This window comes from Capra hircus, chromosome 4, assembly GCF_001704415.2.
Source record: "Capra hircus breed San Clemente chromosome 4, ASM170441v1, whole genome shotgun sequence".
In the NCBI taxonomy this organism is placed as follows: Eukaryota; Metazoa; Chordata; class Mammalia; order Artiodactyla; family Bovidae; genus Capra; species Capra hircus.
In genome coordinates, this window is record NC_030811.1 from 30,773,933 (window position 1) to 30,796,419 (window position 22,487).

At 38.3% G+C, this 22,487-nt stretch overlaps 1 pseudogene; it reads right to left on the reverse strand.

The window, feature by feature from the left end:
* The window catches only part of LOC102169254, a 179,628-nt pseudogene that overhangs the window by 156,530 nt on the left and 611 nt on the right, over positions 1–22,487 (reverse strand).

Sequence of the window (22,487 nt, forward strand, 5' to 3'; positions counted from 1 at the left end):
ACTTCATCACATTTGAAGGGAATCTAAATTTACAAATTCTTAAACTATGTATCTACTATATAAAGTTGCCCATCATATAGAGTGAAGTAAGTCAGAAAGAAAAACACCAATACAGTATATTAACACATATATATGGAATTTAGAAAGATGGTAACAATGACCCTGTATGCAAGACAGCAAAAGAGAGACAGATGTAAAGAACAGACTTTTAGACTCTGTAGGAGAAGGCGAGGGTGGGATGATTTGAGAGAATAGCATTGAAACATGTATATTATCATATGTGAAATAAATCACCAGTCCAAGTTTGATGCATGAAACAGGGCAGTCAAAGCCACTGTCCTGTGACAAGCCTGAGGGATGGGATGGGAAGAGGGTGGGAGGGGGGTTCAGGATGGGGAACACATGTACACCCATGGCTGATTGGTGTCAATGTCTGGCAAAAACCACCATAATATTGTAAAGTAATTAACCTCCAATTAAAATAAATAAATAAATTTAAATTAAAAAATTAATAAAGTTGTACAGAAGATAAAATTTATCATCATCTTACAAGTTCAAACAATCTTTGATTTGGGGAAATGATCCTTAACAAGAAGTTAAATAAAACAACTCTTTCCTGAACATTTCAATATACTTTTGGGCTGTAGGTATTAAACTATATAGGCTAATCCTATGTATTATAGATTCTCACTTTCTAACATTCTTTTCAAAATGCTCCTAAATCTTGCTGCTCTGAATAGCAACAGATAATGAGATGTGGGCTTCCCTGGTAGCTCAGAAGGTAAAGAATCTGCCTGCAATGCAGGAACATCGCCTAGGTCAGGAAGATCTCCTGGAGAAGAGAATGGTTACCCATTACAGTATGCTTGCCTGGGAAATCCCATGGGCAGAGGAGCCTGGTGGGCTACAGTCCATGGAGTGTCAAAGAGTCGGACACATCATTGAGCAACTGACACTTTCACACTTGTCTGTTGTTGTTGTTGTTGTTTTTAATTGCATCCTGTGATGTTGAGAGGGGAACAGTTAAATAAACTACAGAGGACAGCATATGGCAGAGTTGTCTCCTAAGAGCCAAGAAGAATAATTTTTGGATGTAAATATCCAATGGTCACTCCAAAATCTTAGACCAAGGAACAAAATTTAAAAAAAAAAAACACCCTTTCAAAGTTGTCTTTGATGCTGCTTCCTGAAAATAGGGTCCTTACTTTTTAGTCACAATCACTGACTTCCTCCACAATTCCTTATCTACAGGAGATCTAAGAGATGACTGAATCTCATGGAATAACAAACAAACAAAAAATGGTCTGCAAAAAAGTCTTACTTGGGACTTTCTCCCTAATTAAAATCCCTATCCTCATAAACAATCATTAATATTCTCCACCTTGATAACATTGCTTTTAGTTATTGAAGCACAATGATGTTCATTTAATAAAAATTGAACTTATTTGGAACACTCGTGTAAAGCTACATATTTTCCATTGAACATAAGAATGTCTTATGTATTTAAACATATTTTCACCTTTCCTTTTAGGTTTTTTAATGCAACAAATACTTACAGTGAGAAAAACTTTTTTCCTTTATGATATTTTCATGTGGTAAAGAACCCACCTGCTGATGCAGGAGATGCAGATTTGATTCCTGGATCAGGAAGATCCCCTGGAGAAGGAAATTGCACCCATGCCAGTATTCTAGCCTGGAAAATACGATAGACATAGGAGCCTGGTGGGCTACAGTCCATAGGATCACAAGGAGTTGGACATGACTTAGCAACTGAATGAAAACAACAGTCATTTTCACTATATATTTCAGAGAATTCCCCATCATGGACTCACTGTTACTGACTAAGGATTTAAAATTTGGACTATGAAAAGAAAGGGAAAATAAATAACAGTGGCAGACCAGGAGGTTAGTGTGTCTTTCCTTTTTATTTATGCTCTTTCTCTTCCATCTTCTAAATTTTGTGAGAGTGCTTCTATTGGCAAATTACAACACATTGGATATTACCAGTATGGTACCGGCACAAAAAACAGACAGATAGACCAGTGGTACAAAATAGAGATCCCAGAAATAAACCCATGCATTCATGACCAATTGTTGTTATTGCGTCACTAAGTCCATCTCTTTGCAACCTCATGGACTGCAGCATGCCAAGCTCCTCTGCTCCCCACTACGTCCTGCAGTTGGTTCAAATTCAATAACTAAAATTCAAATTCAAACTGAAAAGCTTTCACACAATGAAGGAAACCATCAAATGAGATGAAAAAAGCAAGCTACTGAATGGGAGAAAATATCTGCAAATGATTCACCCGGTAAACCATTAATATCCAAAATACACAGAAAACTCATGCAATTCAACAACAAAAAATCCAATTAAAAAATGGGAAGAGGACTTGAATAGGCAGTTTTCCAGAGAAGAAATACAGATGTTCAACAGGAATATGGAAAGATGCTCAACATCACTAATCATCGGGAAAATGCAAATATAAGTTACAATGAGATCTCACCTTACGCCTGTGAGTATGACTATCCTCAAAGAGACAACAAACAAAAAGTATCAGTGAGACTGTAGAGGTAAGGTAACTCTCACGCACTGTTACTGGAATGTACATTGGATCAGCCACTATGGAAAATAGTATGGACGTTCCTCAAAATTTTTAAAATAGAACTACTATACAATCCAGCAATTTCATTCCTGGCTATTTATCCAAAGGCAAAGAAACAATAATTCAACAAGTACTACACCCTTATGCTCATTTCAGCGTTACTTATAATAGCCAAGATATGAAAGCAATCTAAGCATCCATTGATGAATAGATGAAGATGATGTGATATATACATTCAACAGAACATTACTCAGACATAAAGAGAATGAAATCTTGCCATTTGCAACATAATGAACCGAGAGTGTATTGAGCTAAATGAAATAAGTCAGACACAGAAAGATAAATAAATAATGTTTTCACCTGTGTGTGGAATCTAACAACAAAAGAATAAATATAACAAAATAGAAAACAGACTCACAGATACAAGAAACAAAGTAGTGATTTCCAAAGGGGAGCGGGATGAAAGATGGATGAAGTGAGTAAAAGGGATTAAGAGGTAAAACTATTTAATACCAATTATAAAATAAATAAGTCACAGGGATGCAATGTATAACACAGGAGTATAGTCAATAATACTGTAATAACTTTGGTGCATAAAATAGAACGTATTATAAAATTAATTTTATTGGACTATAGTTGATTTACAATGCTGTGTTAGCTTCTGCTGCACAGCAAAGTGAATCAGTCATATGCAGACATATATCCACTCTTTTTTAGATTCTATTCTCATATAAGTCATTACAAAGTATTGAGTAGAAGTCAATTGCTATTCATCACCAAGACAGGTTACTATGGGTGTAACTATGAAGTAGGCAATGAGAAAGAAAAAAGGGGTTCAGTGACAACTATTCACGCAGAATTCTTACTTAGCCAGTATAGATACAGAGTGTATCTGCTTCTAATACATAGGATTAGCCTGTATAGTTTAATACCTACAGCCCAAAAGCTCATTGCCTGCCCTGGTCATTTCATCTGTCCTGTTACCTTTAATTTTTCCTTCAGTTCAGTTCAGTTCAGACACTCATTCCTGTTCGACTCTTTGCAACCCCATGAATCGCAGCATGCCAGGCTTCCCTGTCCAGCACCAATTCCCGGAGTTCACTCAAACTCATGTCCATTGAGTAGATGATGCCATCCAGCCATCTCATCCTCTGTCGTTCCCTTCTCCTCCTGCCCCCAATCCCTCCCAGCATCAGGGTCTTTTCCAATGAGTTAACTCTTCGCATGCAGTGGCCAAAGTACTGGAATTTCAGGTTCAGCATCAGTCCTTCCAATGAACATCCAGGACTGATCTCCTTTAGCATGGACTGGTTGGATCTCCTTGCAGTCCAAGGGACTCTCAAGAGTCTTCCCAAACACCACAGTTTGAAAGCATCAATTATTTGGTGCTCAGCTTTCTTCACAGCCCAACTCTCATATTCATACATGACCACTGGAAAAACCATATCCTTGACTAGACGGACCTTTGTTGGCAAAGTAATGTCTCTGCTTTTCAATATATTATCTAGATTGGTCATAACTTTCCTTCCAAGGAATAAGCATCTTTTAATTTCATGGCTGCAATCACCATCTGCAGTGATTTTGGAGCCCAGAAAAGTAGTCTGACACTGTTTCCACTGCCTCCCCATCTATTTCTCATGATGTTATGGGACCAGATGCCATGATCTTAGTTTTCTGAATGTTGAGCTTTAAGCCAACTTTTTTACTCTCCTCTTTCACTTTCATCAAGAGGCTTTTTAGCTCCTCTTCACTTTCTGCCATAAGGGTGGTGTCATCTGTATATCTGAGGTTATTGATATTTCTCGCAGCTATCTTGATTCCAGCTTGTGTTTCTTCCAGCCCAGCGTTTCTCATGATGTACTCTGCATATAAGTTAAAAAGCAAGGTGACAATATACAGCCTTGACGTACTCTTTTTCCTATTTGGAACCAGTCTGTTGTTCCATGTCCAGTTCTAATTGTTGCTTCCTGACCTGCATATAGGTTTCTCAAGATGCAGGTCAGGTGGTCTGGTATTCCCATCTCTTCTTTGGTCCTACTCAAATGTATTCTGGCTCTCTTGCTAAAAGCTGCAGGATTTCACAGGCAACATTATGGAATTTTACATTTTTCACTACTGCTAACAGGGTCATATAGGCCACTTCTGGCTTTCAGCTTCTCCACATATCCAATCTTATCCATGCTATTTCCTACACATCACTCTTAATGTTGCCTTGTGTATGTGTGTGTTAGTCACTCAGTAGTGTCCCACTCTTTGCAACCCTATGGACTGTAGGCCACAGGCCCCTCTGTCCATGGAATTCTCCAGGCAAGAATACTGGACTGTATAGCCATTCCCTTCTCCAGGAGATCTTCCCAATCCAGAGATTGAACCTAGGTCTCCCATATTGAAGGCAGATTCTTTACCATCTGAGCCATCAGGGAAGCCCAATGTTGTCTTAAGGACTTTCAAAAAGAAACACTCTTTTTTTTTTTTTTTTTTTTTGCTGTCTAAAATATTATGCTCTTCAAGAAATACTGTCCATTTAGTCAATAAAAATTCACCTAAGAAATATCCAAAGTAGTAACCTCGAAAATTAATTTATCCATGCATATAACAGGTTAAGTTCTATATAACTAAGCAAAAGAGTTTGGTGTGAGTAATGTTTCAATGATGATATTAATGATTGCATACATACTTGGTCAAGGTGAAATTATCTTCTCTACATATTTTAAGTGAATATATTTTAATATTGAATCAGTGCATTTAAATGAAAATGTTAATAATGAGGGCTAACCCTAGCAATGAAGAAGGCAATGGCACCCTACTCCAGTACTCTTGCCTGGAAAATCCCATAGATGGAGGAGCCTGGTAGGCTGTGGTCCTTGGGGTCGCTAAGAGTTGGACATGACTGAGCAACTTCACTTTCACTTTTCAATTTCATGCATTGGAGAAGGAAATGGCAACCCACTCCAGTGTTCTTGCCCAGAGAATCCCAGTGAGGGGGAGCCTGGTGGGCTGCCGTCTATGGGGTCGCACACAGTTGGACACGACTCAAGTGACTTAGCAGCAGCAGCAGCAATCCTAGCAAAAACATTTACATGAAAAGCACTTCTTTGCAATGGCAACTACTTAAAGACTGATCCAACGATTTCCAGAAACAGCATCTTCACATATTTGAAGGCCCACAGTATGCTTTGCTCTAGCTCCAGAAGTCTCAGTAGGTTCTCTTTTCACACTTACCCTCCGTACAATCCTCATGCATGCTGTTCTCTTTCACTTTTGACATGGACTCTTCTCCTAACTACCCCTGCTGCCACCACTATATTCAACAATGCTTTTTCCTAACCAAGTTCCCTAGATGCTTAATGTGGGATTTATGATATAGGGGGCATTATTCTAGTGCACTAAGTTCTATTTTCCTTTTTTTTAATTGATTTTATTGGAGTATAGTTGCTTCACAATGTTATGTTAGTTAATACTGTACAGCAAAATGAATCAGCCATATATCCTCTCCCTTTTATATTTCCTTCCCATTCAGGACACCACTGAGGATTAAGTAGAGTTTCCTGTGTTGTTCAGTATGTTCTCATTAGTTATCTATTTTATGCAAAGTATCAAGAGTATATACGTGTCAATCCCAATCTCCCTTCTATTTTCCATGGAAACCATTATTCTTTCACAGTTTTAGAAAATATTGAATGCATACACATTCCTCCTATATTGTTTGCATGTTTAGTGACAATATTACTAATCATCTATACAAGATTACAGCTTATTGTAGAGTAGGGATTTTTTTTCATATTTGTGTCAGTCATAAGAAACAACTGAAAATCTCTTTCTCAGTAAGTGGGTTTAGTTCGCTTTCTGGTAAGAAAACTTTATCTTCAAGCTATATTATAAAAGGAAGGCCAGTGATTAACTCCTGCAATAATCTTTTATTGCTTCTAGTCACATGTTAGAATTAGGTGAGAATGGATTCCTCTAATATAGGCTGAATTCAGAAGATGGAAATGGTGTAAAAGGTAGCGGAAAGAACAGAGCCCTTATCTCTAATGATTATTTCTTACTGAAAGAGGCAGGAAAGAGTCACAGTGATAAGACCCTTATCCTCTCATTTAGGGATCAAAAAACATGCAGCTTATAACCAAAGATAAGTGAAACCCAACTTTCCCATGGAATGTAATGAGGAACAAGGGAGTGAAGAAAATTTTTAACAGGGTGGAAGAATATTCTAGGAAGGACAGGCAGAGTTCGCTACCTGACCCACCTAGGATGACCAGACCCTGTCCCTATCTTACCAAGCTCCTGTCTCATTAAAAATCCCCAAGTCACACTCCCAAAAAGCTGTTTGAACCAATGATCAAGGGATCTCCTTGTTACATTGTTCATTTCATAAAATCATAAGAATAGGGTTTGGTTTAAAATTAGGATTTAATTAGAGATGTAAGAGAAATGAGTTTAAAAATTTAGATATATTATTATTCCTGGAAATCTGACTTAATGGAGAAAGTCACACCCATTAGATTTCTGACATCAATTTTATTAATATATTGATTATAGCCCAGATTAATGTGATTCTTAAAAATTACCCATCTTCCACAGAAATGTAACTTTTATGTTCATTATGGTACCCCTAATTTCTGGTCTTGATCTAAAAAAATGAACAATTAGCAAGTAAATGTAAGGGCACAATACCACTGAGCTTCAACTTATTGCCGGAAGCTTAGAGTCAGTGAGTTACCATGAGTATTTAACAGAGTAAGAACTTCACTATGGCTTAGAAAAGTCTAGAAGTTAATCAGAATTTTGTACTGGCTTCCATTATTGTTTATATACATAGAAATAAGAGAAGGTAAATTCAAACATCAAATGAACAAATTGTGTTGTCTTTTATTCTTTTGCTATAAGAAATCTGCTTTTACAACTACTTCATTTGTAAATTTCAGAGTTATAGGTTAACAAACGAATTTATCTTAACCTACTAAAGACAGCTGGTGGAGACACTGCTCTCTCTACAGTATCTAACACTTCACTACTCTGTATGCACATCCTGTGGTGACTTATTCAAACCTCAGTTACATAATCCTTGAAATTACACAAATTGTGAAATTTGATGAAATAATTAAACCTAAATAAATGTTAGCAAATGACAAAAATTGTTTTCCTATCCCGGTTTACCAACTGTTTATAGTAATCAATTAGCGCTTAAGACTATTATGTATATCCACAGAATTTTAGAACCCAGACAGTGAAGTAGAGATCCCAAGATACTAAGTAACTTGCCTCAGAATTCCATTTCTCCTTTTTAAAAACTGCCCCATTTGCATTTGTAACTTGTAATGGAATATTCCTTAGCAATGTTTTCCACCATCCTACAAAAAGTTTTAAATTTTAACATCATTGTTTTATACTGACTAAATTAAACTTTAGCAAGATTTAAGGTAAAATATACAGTCTCAAATGTTCTTTTTTTTCTTAATACTTACAACTTTTTATTTTGCAATAATTACAGATTAACATGAGGCTACAAAAAATAGTACAGGGAGTTCCAGTTTTCCTCAGTGGTAAGATCTTGCGCATAACTACAGTCCAACTTCAAAGCCAATATATTAACAATGGTACAATAATCCTAAATATCTTATAGACCTTATTTGGTTTCATCAGATTTTACTTGCATTATTTGTGAGTGTATGTAGCTCTGTATAGTTTTAGCTCAGATATACAGTCATATAATCAACAAAACAAAGATACAAAAGTGTTCCATCAGCCCAAAGGAAGTCTTTGTGCTACCCTTTATAAACTCGCACCCTGGTGACTAAGACTGTAAAGAATCACCTGCAATGCAGATGACCAAGGTTCGATACCTGGGTAGGGAAGATCCCCTGGAGAAGGAAAGGGTAACCCATCATTCTTCCCTGGAGAATTTGTGACCAGAGTAGCATGGACAGTTCATGGGGTCGCAATAAGCAGGAAACAACTGAATGACCAACATTCCAGTCCCTATCCTTGGCAACCATTAATCTGTTCTTCACCTCTATAATTTTGTCATTTCAAGAACTGAGAAATGACATACAGTAGGCGACTTTTTTAAATTAATTTATTTTTTATTGAAGGATAAAAGCTTTATAGAATTTTGTTCTTTTCTGTCAAACCTCACATGAATCGGCCATATGTATACAAATATCCTTTTCCCTTTTGAAGCTCCCTCTTGTCTCCCTCCCCATCCCACCCCTCTAGGTTGATACAGAGCCCCTGTTTGAGTTTCCTGAGCCATACAGCAAATTCCCATTGGCTATCTACTTTACATATGGTAATGTAAGTTTCCATGTTACTCTTTCCATACATCTCACCCTCTCCTCCCCCTCCCCATATCCATAAGTCTATTCTCTATGTCTGTTTCTCCACAGTTGCCCTGTAAGTAAATTCTTAAGTACAGTTCGGTTCAGTTCAGTCACTCAGTCGTGTCCAACTCTTTGCAACCCCATGAATCGCAGTACGCCAGGCCTCCCTGTCCATCACCAATTCCCAGAGTTCACTCAGACTCATGTCCATCAAATCAGTGATGCCATCCAGCCATTTCATCCTCTGTCATCCCCTTCTTCTCCTGCCCCCAATCCCTCCCAGCATCAGAGTCTTTTCCAGTGAGTCAACTCTTCACATGAGGTGGCCAAAGTACTGGAGCTTCAGCTTCAGCATCATTCCTTCCAAAGAAATCCCAGGGCTGATCTCCTGCAGAATGGATTGGTTGGATCTCCTTGCAGTCCAAGGAACTCTCAAGAGTCTTCTCCAACACCACAGTTCAAAAGCATCAATTCTTCGGTGCTCAGCCTTCTTCACAGTCCAACTCTCACATCCATACATGACTCCTGGAAAAACCATAGCCTTGACTAGACAGACCCTAGTTGGCAAAGTTATGTCTCTGCTTTTGAATATACTATCTAGGTTGGTCATAACTTTTCTTTCAAGGAGTAAGCATCTTTTGATTTCATGGCTGCAATCACCATCTGCAGTGATTTTGGAGCCCCAAAAAATAAAGTCTGACACTGTTTCCACTGTTTCCCCATCTATTTCCCATGAAGTGATGGGACTGGATGCCATGATCTTCGTTTTCTGAATGTTGAGCTTTAAGCCAACTTTTTCGCTCTCCTCTTTCACTTTCATCAAGAGGCTTTTTAGTTCCTCTTCACTCTCTGCCATAAGGGTGGTGTCCTCTGCCTATCTGAGGTTATTGATATTTCTCCCGCCAATCTTGATTCCAGCTTGTGTTTCTTCCAGTCCAGCATTTCTCATGATGTACTCTGCATATAAGTTAAATAAGCAGGGTGACAATATACAGCCTTGATGCACTCCTTTTCCTATTTAGAACCAGTCTGTTGTTCCATGTCCAGTTCTAACTGCTGCTTCCTGACCTGCATACAGATTTCTCAAGAGGCAGGTCAGGTGGTCTGGTATTCCCATTTCTTTCAGAATTTTCCACAGTTTATTGTGATCCACACAGTCAAAGGCTTTGGCATAGTCAATAAAGCAGAAATAGATGTTTTCCTGGAACTCTCTTGGATTTTTCCATGATCCAGCGGATGCTGGCAATTTGATCTCTGGTTCCTCTACATTTTCTAAAACCAGCTTGAACATCAGCAAGTTCACATTTCACGTATTCTTCAGTACCATTTTTCTAGATTCCATATATACGTGTTAGAATATGGTATTTATCTTTCTCTTTCTGACTCACTTCACTCTGTATAATATGTCCTAGGTTCATCCACCTCATCAGAACTGACTTAAATGTGTTCCTTTTTATGGCTGAGTCATAGTCCATTATGTATATATACCACATCTTCTTTATCCACTCATCTGTTGATGGACATCTAGGTTGCTTCCATGTTCTAGCTATTGTAAATAATGCAGAAATAAACAATGGGATAACTGTGTCTCTTTCAATTTTGATTTCCTCAGGGTATATGACTAGGAGGGGGATTGCTGGGTCATATGGTGGTTGCCTGGAAAATCCCATGGACGGAGGGGCCTGGTGGGCCACAGTTCATGGGGTCTCTAACAGTCGAACACAGCTGAGAGACTTCACTTTCACTTTTCACTTTCATGCATTGGAGAAGGAAATGGCAACCCACACCAGTGTTCTTGCCTGGAGAATCCCAGGGACGGGGAGCCTGGCGGGCTGCCATCTATGGGGTCACACAGAGTCGGACACGACTGAAGCTACTTAGCAGCAGCAGCGGCGGCAGCAGCAGCATGGTGGTTTTATTACTGGTTTTTTAAGGAATCTCCATAGTGGCTGTATCAATTTACATCCCCACCAACAGTGCAAGGTTGTTACCTTTTCTCCACACCCTTTCCAGCATTTATTGTTCGTAGATTTTTTGATGAGGGCCATTCTGACGAGTGTGAGGTGACATCTCATTGCAGTTTTGGTTTGCATTTCCCTAATAATGAGTGATGCTGAGCATCTTTTCATGTGTTTGTTAGCCATTTGTATGTCTTCTTCGGAGAAATGTCTGTTTAGGTCTTTTACCTACTTTTTGATTGGGTTGTTTATTTTTCTCACATTGAGTTATATGAACTGCTTGTATATTTTGGAAATTAATCCTTTGTCATTTGTTTCATTTGCTATTATTTTCTCCCTATCTGAAGGTTGTTTTTTTTTTTTTTTTTTTCACCTTGCTTATAGTTTCCTTTGCTGTGCAAAAGCTTTCAATTTTAATCAGACCCCACTTTTTTACTTTTGTTTTTATTTCAGTTACTCTAGGAGATGGGTCACAGAGGATCTGGCTTTGATTTACATCATCAAGTGTTCTGTCTATGTTTTCTTCCAAGAGTTTTATAGTTTCTGGTCTTACATTCAGGTCTTTAATCCATTTTGAGTTTATGTTTGTGTATGATGTTAGGAAGTGTTCTAATTTCATTCTTTTACATGTAGCTGTCCAGTTTTCCCAGCACCACTTATTGAAGAGGTTGTCTTTGTCCCATTGTATATTCTTGCCTCCTTTGTCAAAAATAAGGTACCCAGAGGTGCATGGGTTTATTTCTGGGCTTTCTATCTTGTTCCATTGGTCTGTCTTTCTGTTTTTGTACCAGTACCATACTGTCTTGATGACTGTAGCTTTGTAGTATAATCTGAAGTCAGGAAGGTTGATTCCTCCAGCTCCATTCTTCTTTTTCAAGACTGCTTTGGCTATTCAGGGTCTTTTGTGTTTCCATATGAATTGTGAAATTAGTTTTTTGTTCTAGTTCTGTGAAAAATGCCATTGATAATTTGATAGGGATTGCATTAAATCTGTAGATTACATTTGGTAGTATAGTCATTTTCACAACACTGATTCTCCTAAACATGGATTATCTCTCCATCTGTTTATGTCATCTTTGATTTCGTTCATTCAGTTCAGTTCAGTTCAGTCGCTCAGCTGTGTCCGACTCTTTGCAACCCCATGAATCGCAGCACACCAGGCCTCCCTGTCCATCACCAACTCCCAGAGTTCACTCAAACTCATGTCCATCGAGTTGGTGATGCCATTCAGCCATCTCATCATCTGTCGTCCCCTTCTCCTCCTGCCCCCAATCCCTCCCAGCATCCGAGTCTTTTCCAATGAGTCAACTCTTCGCATGAGGTGGCCAAAGTATTGGAGTTTCAGCTTCAGCATCATTCCTTCCAAAGAACAGCCAAGACTGATCTCTTTTAGAATGGACTGGTAGTGTTTTATAATTTTCTATGTAAGTTATTTTGTCTCCTTAGGTAAGTTTATTCCTAGATATTTAATTTCTTTATTGCAATGGTGAAAAGGATTGATTCCTTAATTGCTCGGATTTTTCATTGTTCGTATATAGAAATGTGAGTGACTTCTGTGTATTGATTTTGCATCCTGCAACTTTGCTAAATTCACTGATTAGCTCTAGTAATTTCTGGATACTATCTTTAGCATTTTATACGTACAGTATCATTTCATCTGCAAACAGTGAGAGCTTTGCTTCTTCTTTTCTGATCTGGATTCATTTTATTTCTTTTTCTTCTCTCATTTCTGTAGCTAGGACTTCCAGAACTTGTTGAATAACAGTGGTGAAAGTGGACACCCTTGTCTTGTTCCTGATCTTAGAGGGAATGCTTTCAGTTTTTCACCATTGAGAATGTTTGCTGTAGGTTTATCATATTTGGCGTTTACTATGTTGAGGTAGGTTCCTTCTATGCCCATTTTTTGAAGAGTTTTAATAGGTGCTGAATTTTGTAATTTTTAAATTTTTGAATTTCAAAGATTTTTCTGCTCTTATTGAGATGATCATATCGTTTTTATCTTTCAATTTGTTATTATGGTGTATTGCATTGATTGATTTCCATATATCAAAGAATCCTTGCATCCCTGGAATGAACACAACTCGATCATGGTGTGTGAGCTTTTTGATGTGTTGCTAAATTGTGTTTGCTAAAATTATGTTGAGGATTTTTGCATCTATGTTCATCAGTGATATTGGACGCTAGTTTTCTTTTCTTGTGTGTCTTTGTCTAGTTTTAGTATCAGGGTGATGGTGGCCTCGTAGAATGAGTTTGGAAGTATTCCTTCCTCTGCAATTTTTTGAGTTTTGGAAGGATAGGCATTAGCTCTTCTCTAAATGTTTGATAGAATTCTCCTGTGAAGCCATCTCGTCCTGGGCATTTTGGGAGGAGGGGGGATTTTATTATCACAGCTTCAATTTCAGTGCTTGTAATTGGGTTGTTCATAATTTCTATTTCTTCCTGGTTCAGTCTTGGAAGATTTAACTTTTCTAAGAATCTGTCCATTTCTTCCAGGTTATCTATTTTATTGCCATACAGTTGTTCATAGTCTCTTATAATCCTTTGTATTTCTGCATTATCTGTTGTAACCTCTCCTTTTTCATTTCTAATTTTGTTGATTTGATCCTTCTCTTTTTTTCTTGATGAATCTTGCTAAGGGCTTGTCAATTTTATCTTCTCAAAGAACCAGCTTTTAGTTGTATTAATCTTTACTATTGTTTCTTTCACTTCTTTTTCTTTTACTGCTGCTCGGATCTTTATGATTGCTTTCCTTCTACAAATTTTGGGGTTTTTTCCTTCTTCTTTTTCCAGTCGCTTAGGTGTAAAGTTAGGTTGTCTATTCAATGTTTTCCTTGTTTGTTGAGGTAGGACTGTATTGCTATAAACTTCTATCTTAGAACTGCTTTTGCAGCATCCCATAGGTTTTGAGTTGTCATGTTTTCTTTGTCATTTGTTTTTAGAAAATTTTTTTATTTCCCTTTTGATTTCTTTAGTAATCTGTTGGTTATTTAGAAATGTATTGTTTGATCTCCATGTGTTTGTTTTTCTTACAGTTTTTTCCTTGTAATTGATATCTAGTCTCATAGCACTGTTATCAAGAAGATGCTTGATACAATTTCAATTTTCTTAAATTTAATGAGGTTTGATTTATGACCCAAGATGTGGTCTATCCTGGAGAATGTTCCATGTTCACTTGAAAAGGTTTATTCTTCTGCATTTGGAAGGAATGTCCTGAAGATATCAATGAGATATATCTCATCTAATGTATCATTTAAGACTTGTGTTTCCTTATTAATTTTCTGTTTTGATAATCTGTCCATTGGTGTGAATGGGTGTTACTGTCAATTTCTCCTTTTATGTCTGTTAGTGCTTGTCTTATGTATTGCGGTGCTTCTATGTTGGGTGCATAGATATTCACAATTGTTATGTCTTCCTCTTGGATTGATTCCTTGATCATTATGTAGTGTTGTTCCTTATCTCTTGTCATCTTCTTTATTTTAAGGTCTATTTTGTCCGATATAAGGATTGCTATTCCAGCACTTTTGCTTCTAATTTGCATGGAATATATTTTTCCATTCTTGCACTTTCAGTCTATATGTGTCTTGAGGTCTGAAGTGGGTTTCTTGTAGACTGTATATATATATGGGTCTTGTTTTTGTATCCATTCAGCCAGTCTGTGTCTTTTGGTTAAAGCATTTAATCCATTTACATTTAAATCAATTATTGATGTATATGTTCCTATTGCAATTTTCTAATTGTTTGGAGTTGATTTTGTAGATCTTTTTTCTTCTGTTTTATTTCTTGACTATATAAGTCTGTTTAACATTTGTTGTAAAGCTGATTTGGTGGGACTGCATTCACTTAACTTTTGCTTGTCTGAAAAGCTTCTTATTTTTCCATCAATTTTGAGAGATCTTTTCTGGGTACAGTTATCTTGCTTATAGATTATTCCCTCTCAGCACTTTAAATATATCCTGTCATTCCCTTCTGGTCTAGAGTTTCTGCTGAAAGATCAGCTGTTAAGTGTATGGGGTTCCCCTTGTATGTTGCTTGTTGCTCCTCCCTTGATGCTTTTAATATTCTTTCTTTGTGTTTAGTCTTTGTTAGTTTGATTAGTATGTGTCTTGGCATGTTTCTCCTTGGGTTTATCTTGTATGGGACTCTTTGGGCCTCTTGGACTTGATTGGCTATTTCCTTTTCCATGTTGGGGAAATTTTCAACTATAATCTCTTCAAAAATTTTCTCATACCCTTTCTTTTTCTCTCCTTCTTCTTCTTCTGCTGCTATTGCTAAGTCACTTCAGTTGTGTCCGACTCTGTGCAATCCCATAGATGGAAGCCAACAAGGCTCCCCCATCCCTGGAATTCTCCAGGCAAAAGTACTGGAGTGGGTTGCCATTTCCTTCACCAATGCATGAAAGTGAAAAGTGAAAGTGAAGTCACTCAGCCATGTCCAACTCTTAGCGAGCCCATGGACTGCAGCCTACCAGGCTCCGCTGCCCATGGGATTTTCCAGGCAAGAGTACTCGAGTGGGGTGCCATTGCCTTCTCTGGGACCCCTATAATTCGAATGTTGGTGCATTTGATATGGTCCCAGAGGTCTCTGAGACTCTGAGCTCTTTTCATTCTTTTTATTTTATTCTGCTTTTCAGAAGTTATTTTATCTTCCAGCTCACTGATTAGTTCTTCTGTTTCAGATATTCTGCTATTGAGTCTTCTAGAGTATTTTTAATTTCAATAATTGTGTTTTTTGATTCTGTGTGCTTGTTCTTTAATTCTTCTAGGTCTTCGTTAATTGATTCTTGCATTTTCTCCATTTTTTAATTTTTTTTTAATCATCTTTATCATCATTATTCTGAATTGTTTTTCAGGTAATTTTCCTATTTCCTTTTCATTTATTTGGACTTCTGTGTTTCTAGTCCAGAAACTAGAAACACAGTTTCTAGTGCAGTATTTCTCTGCCTTTTCTTTATTTTTTTAAGTTATTGTGTTTGAGGTCTCCTTGTCCCAGGCATCAAGGAAGGTTGAATTCTTTCCTTGAAGAAGGTTGAATTATTTCTTTCTTTTGGTTTCTGCCCTCTAAGCCTGGTCCAGTGGTTTGTGTGAGCTTTGTATAGGGTAAGTTTTGTGCTGAGTTTTTATTTGTTTTTCCTCTGATGGGCAAGGCTGAGTGAGGTGGTACCCCTGTCTGCTGATAATTGGGTTTGTATTTTTGTTTTGTTTGTTGTTTTGACAAGGCATCCTGCACAGGGTGCTATTGGTGGTTGGGTGATTCTGGGTCTTGTATGCAAATGGTCTCCTTTGTGTGAGTTCTTAGTATTTGATACTCTCTAGGGTTAGTTCTCAGTTAGTCTAGGGTATTGGAGTCAGTGCTCCCACTCCAAAAGCTCAGGCCAGTAATGAAGATTCCACAAATGGTTTGTAACAGCATTAAGGGAGAGTAAAACAAATATCCAAAACCAAGAAACCAAAGATGAACCACAGACAAATGTCAGTTACAAAATCAGGCAAATAATAATTAAAATAATGGAGTATACACATATACATATACACCCATGAGCAAAGTGAAAACAGCTGTTTTCACCAGCAAAATAAAGTACAGTAGATTGATCTGGCAAACAAAGGAAATCAAAAATTATACTTAGCAGTTAAGAAGAAAACTAACTTAAGCACAAACTGTAAAACAAAACTAAAGCAAGGTGCCAAGTGGGGAATAAAGCAATGAAACAAGATTAGCAAATATGTTGAGAGGAAAGGAAAGAAAGAAAAGAAAGAATAGATATGAAAAGTTAAACAGAGGTAGATGAAGAAGATTTATATACATTAAAGATTAACTGCAAGGGGAAAAGAATAGTAGGAAAGGCAAATGAAGGAGTAAATGTAAAAAAAAAAATAGGTTTAAAAAAAGTAAAAATTAAACTTATAAAAAAAGAGAAAGAAATGGAAGAAGAAAGAAAAAAGGGGACAAAAAAGGAAAACACAGAACTGTAAAAGCCCAAAGTAGAGGCAGAGGTTTATAATAACAGTAGAAAGTGTGACTGAATATACACATATACATATACACCCATAAGCAAAATCAAAACAGTGTAACAAAAGTTAAGTACAAAAGATTGACACAGCAAACAAAGGAAACCAAAAATTATATCTACCAGAACAAAATTAATTAAAGCACAAACTGGAAAACAAAACTAAAGCAAGATGCCAAGTGGGGAATAAAGCAATGAAAATAAAACTAGCAAATATGTTGAAAGGAAAGGAGAGAAAGAAAAGAAAGAAAGAATAGATATGCAAATATAAATAGAGGTAGATAAAGAAGATTTATATACATGAAAGATTAACTGCAAGGGGAAAAGAACAATAGGAAAAGCAAACAAAGGAATCAATGTAGAAAAAATAATAATAGGTTTAAAAAATTATAATTAAAAAAAGAGAGAAAAAAAAGAGAGGAAAACTCCACAGAATTGCAAAAGCCCAACCTAGAGGCAGAGGTTTACCACAACAATAAAAAATGTGACTGAAGAAAAAGAAAAAAAAATCTCAAAAGCTTAATTGGATTTCTTCGTGCCAATAAAATTGGCAACTACAACAGGGGCGGGTGTTGGGGGGAAGGAAAAAGAAAAAAGAAAAAATCCAAAAGAATCTGCAGAACAAGTAAAACAATAAGAATAATGAATGTTTTTCTTGAGTCTCTGCTGTCAGAGTCCTTTCCCGTGCTGGGAATCACAGTCCACCTTACCTCCCTAGGATGCCCTCCAACACTGTACTGATTTCTGGACCTGCTGTGGGGCCAGCACGGATTCTAATCTGGCTTAGTCCTGTGTGTTCTTGCCTCCAATGTCTACAGCTAACAGAGCTGGTGTGTTTTCTTTTGTGGGAGCTCTCAAGGGCCTTTTATATATTCCATAGACAAAGAGTCTGCTTAATTGATTGTGTGGATTTAATCTGCAGCTTGTACAGCTGGTGGGAAGGTTTTGGATGTTCTTCCTTAGCCACACTGCTCTTGGGTTTCAATTGAGGTTTTATTTCCACCTCTACATGTGAGTTGTCCACCAGGGTTTAGACCCTGAGGCTGACCTGGAGGCCTTGGGTTTGCCCCTATGAGGGCCAGATGTGAAAGTGGTGCAGCTGCTTGGGTGCCAGGGGTTCTGGCAGCACCAGATACTCAGGGGAGTTGGCGGCTGGGACAGCAGGAAATATAGTGCTCTAGAAGGGTATGGCGGGAGTTCCCTGGTGGCTCAGATGGTAAACTGTCTGCCTGCAATGTGGGAAACCTGGATTCAGTCCCTGGGTTGGGAAGATCCCCTGGAGAAGGGAATGGCAACCCACTCCAGTATACTTGCCTGGAAAATCACATGGATGGAGGAACCTGGTTGGCTATAGTCCATTTGGTTGCAAAGAGTTGGACACAACTGAGCAACTTCACTGTCAGAAGGGTATGACAACTAGTATTGGCCAATATACTGCAGTATTCTTGCCTGGAGAACTCCCTCTCTGACAGAGAAGCCTGGCAGCCCACAGTCTACAGGGTCACAAACAGTCGGACAGGAGAGAAGTGACCCTGCGCGCATAAACACAAGACTTTTTTTTGTTTGCCTGTGGCATATCTGCCCCAGTGAGAGTTGAGCATGAAGGTGATGCAGATGCTTGGTTTATAGGGATCCTGGCAGCACCAAGTGTTCAGGGACACAAACTTCCTCCATGGCAGGAGTTATGGCCCTATCAGTCTTTTTCCAAGCTTCTTGTAGCTAGCGATCAGAAGGCCTCTTTGGCCAGCTTTTCTCCATAGCTCCACCCATTCAAGCACATAGAGTGGCCCCCCTGACTGGGGTCCTACTCTGTAGCTCTGTGCATCAGGCACTTGAAGGGGCACACTGGGTGTGGTCCTACTCTGTAGTTCAGTGTGTCAGGCTTTTGATGGGCCAGCCTCTCTATTGTTCGGCTGCTGATGCTGGCGTATGGAGAGAGAGAGCTTATAGTGATGGCTCTACCCTCTACGCGTGACTCAGCAGTATCGCCTTGCTTCCATATCTTCCTGACTTTCCTCCACAGGCATTTTCCACCATAATCTTCTCCCTCACATCCCCTTAATCTGTCTTTCCACAATCAACAGTAGCCCTCACACTGGGATTGCTCCACACTCCCTAAACTCCAGCTCCCAGCCATTGCCCCTTCTAAGAGACCCATGTTCCTGCCTGGCGTATGTATGGTTGCGGCAAGGACTGTCTGATTCTCATTCCATTTAGGCTGCCACAGATTAGCTGTTTCACTCTCAGCCTTAAATGTTTCTCCTGTGACTCAGACAATTGCCCTGCTCTGGGGATTAGACCCCTGTTTCACTTCCCCCACCCACTGAGGGGGTAGTCCTATTAATACTCTTGTTTTTTTTTTTTTTCCCCTAGTTCCTTTGACCTACCAAGTTTTGCACAGTTCTATATGTTCTTTTCCACTGGTCAAGTCCTCCTTTCTGCCCTCAGCTGGTGTTCTACATGCATTTCTGTGTCTGTAGGTGTATTCCTGATGTATCCATAGAGAGAGATGTACTTCATCCACCTACTCCTCTACATCTTGTTCTTCAATAGGTGACCTTTTAAGACTGGCTTTTTCATTCATCCTAATATGCTTGAAGTCCATCCAAGCTGTGTGTATCAATAGTTTGCTCCCTTACACTGCAGGATAGCATCACATGGTGTGCCTAGTTGCTTTAACCACACACTCAACTGCAGGACCTGGGTTGTTTCATTTGGGGTTATTACAAATGAAAGTGCTAAGAACATCTGTATAGAAATTTTGGTGCCAAAATAGGTTTTCATTTCCTTGGGATAAATGCACAGGAAAATAACCACCGGGTAATAAATTATGTGTATGTTTAACTTTGGTAGAAGTTTCCAAACTCTTTTTCCAGAGTGGCTTACCACCATACATTCCATTCAGACAGAATGGAAACCACAGGTACAGAAAACTAACCAAATTGATCCCTTGGCTCAAAGCTTTGTCTAACTCAGTGAAACAATGAACCATGTCATGGAGGGCCACCGAAAATGGATCATGGTGGAGAGTTCTGACAAAACATGGTCCACTGCAGAAGGGGAAGGCAAACCGCTTCACTATTCTTGCTTTGAGAATCCCATGAACAATATAAAAATACAAAAAGATATGACAATGAAAGATGAACTCCCCAGATCAGTAGGTGCCCAATATGCTACTAGAGAAGAGTGGAGAAAGAATTAAAAGGCTGAGTCAAAGCAAAAACAAAACCCAGTTGTGGATGTGACTGGTGATGGAAGCAAAGTCAGATGCTGTAAAGAATAATATTGCATAGGGACCTGGAATATTACATCCTTGAATCAGGAAGTGGTCAAACAGGAGATGGCAAGAAAGAACATCAACAATTTAGGAATCAAGGAACTGAAATGGACCAGAATGGGCGAATTTAATTCAGATGACCATTATATCTACTACATTGTGCAAGAATCCCTTAGAAGAAATGGAGTAGTCCTCATAGTCAACAAGAGTCCAAAATGCAGTACTTGTGTGCAATCTCAAAAACGACAGAATGATCTCCATTCATCTCCAAGGCAAACCATTAAATAGCACAATAATCCAAGTCTATGCCCCAAACACTAATTCTGAAGAAGCTGAAGTTGAATGATTCTATGAAGACCTATAAGACCTTCTATAGATAACGCACAAAAAATATGTCCTTTTCATCATAGGGGACTGTAGTGCAAAAGTAGGAAGTCAAGAGATACCTGGAGTAATAGGCAAGTCTGGCCTTGGAGTTCAAAATGAAGCAGGTCAAAGACTAACAGATTTTTGCCAAGAGAATGCACTGATCATAGCAAACTCCCTCTACCACACACAAAAGAGGACTCTATACATGGACATCACCAGATGGTCAACATCAAAATCATATTGATTATATTCTTTGCAGCCAAAGATGGAGAAGCCCTATAGAGTCAGCACAAACAAGATTGGGAGCTAACTGAAGTTGAGATCATGAACTCCTTATTGCAAAATTCAGACTTAAATTGAAGAAACTAGGGAAAACCACTAGACCATTCTGGTATGACCTGAATCAAATCCTGTATGATTACACTGTAGAAGTGACAAAAAGATTCAAGGGATGAGATCTGACAGATAGAATTTTACAGGAGGCAGTGATCAAAACCATCCCCAAGAAAAAGAAATGCAGAAAGGCAAAATGGTTGTCTGAGGAGGCCTTAAAAATAGCTGAGAAAAGAAGAGAAGCAAACAGCAAAAGAGAAAAGGAAAGATATATCAATCTGAATGCAGAGTTACAAAGAATAGCAAGGAGAGATAAGAAACCCTTTCTAAGTGATCAATGCAAAGAAATAGAGGAAAACAATAGAATAGGAAAGACTAGAGATCTCTTCAAGAATATTGGAGACACCAAGGGAACATTTCATGCAAAGATGGGCACAATAAAGGAGAGAAATTGTATGGACCTAACAGAAGCAGAAGAGATAAAGAAAGGGTGGCAAGAATACACAGAAGAACTATACAAGAACAATACTTAAAAGGTCTTAATGATCCAGATAACCACAATGGTGTGGTCACTCACCTAAAGCTAGACATCCTGGAATGGGAGGTCAAGTGGGCCATAAGAAGCATTACTTCAAACAAAGCTAGTGGAGCTGATAGAATTCCAGCTGAGATATTTCAAATTCTAAAAGATGATGATGTGAAAGAGCTCCACTCAGTATGCCAGCTATTTGGAAAACTCAGCAATGGCCACAGGAGTGGAAAAGGTCAGTTTTCATCCCAATACAAAAGAAAGGCAATACCAAAGAATGTTCAAACCAACACACAGTTGTACTCATCTCAAGCAAAATAATGCTCAAAATTCTCCAAGTGAAGCTTCAGCAGTATGTGAACTGAGAAATTTCAGATATTCAAGCTGGATTTAGAAAAGGAAGAAGAACCAGACATCAAATTTCTGACATCCATTGATCATCAAAAAAGCAAGAGAATTCCAGATAAACATTTACTTATGCTTCATTGATTATGCTGAAGCCTTTGACTCTGTGGATCACAACAAACTGTGGAAAATTCTTAAAGACATGGGAATAGCAGACCAACTTACCTGCCTCCTAAGATATCTGTATGCAGGTCAAGAAGCAACAGTTAGAATTGAACATGGAAAAATGGACTAGTTCCAAATTGGGAAAGGAGTACGTCAAGGCTGTATATTGCCACCCTGCTTATTTAGCTTACATGCAGAGTACATCATGCGAAATGCTGAGCCAGATGAAGCACAAGCTGGAATGAAGTTTGTTGGGAGAAATATCAACAGCCTCAGATATGCAGATGACACCAAAGAAGAAAGTGAAGAGGAATTAAAGATCCTCTTGATGGAAGAGGGGAATAAAAAAGCTGGCTTAAAACTCAACATTTAAAAAATAAAAATCATGGCATCCGGTCCTATCACTTCATGGCAAACAGATGGGGAAAGAATGGAAACAGTGACAGACTTTATTTTCTTGGCTGAGAAAATCACTTTAGATGGTGACTATAGCCATGAAATTAAAAGATGCTTGCTCCTTAGAAGAAAAGCTATGACCAACCTAGACAGCATATTGAAAAAACGGAGACATCACTTTGCCT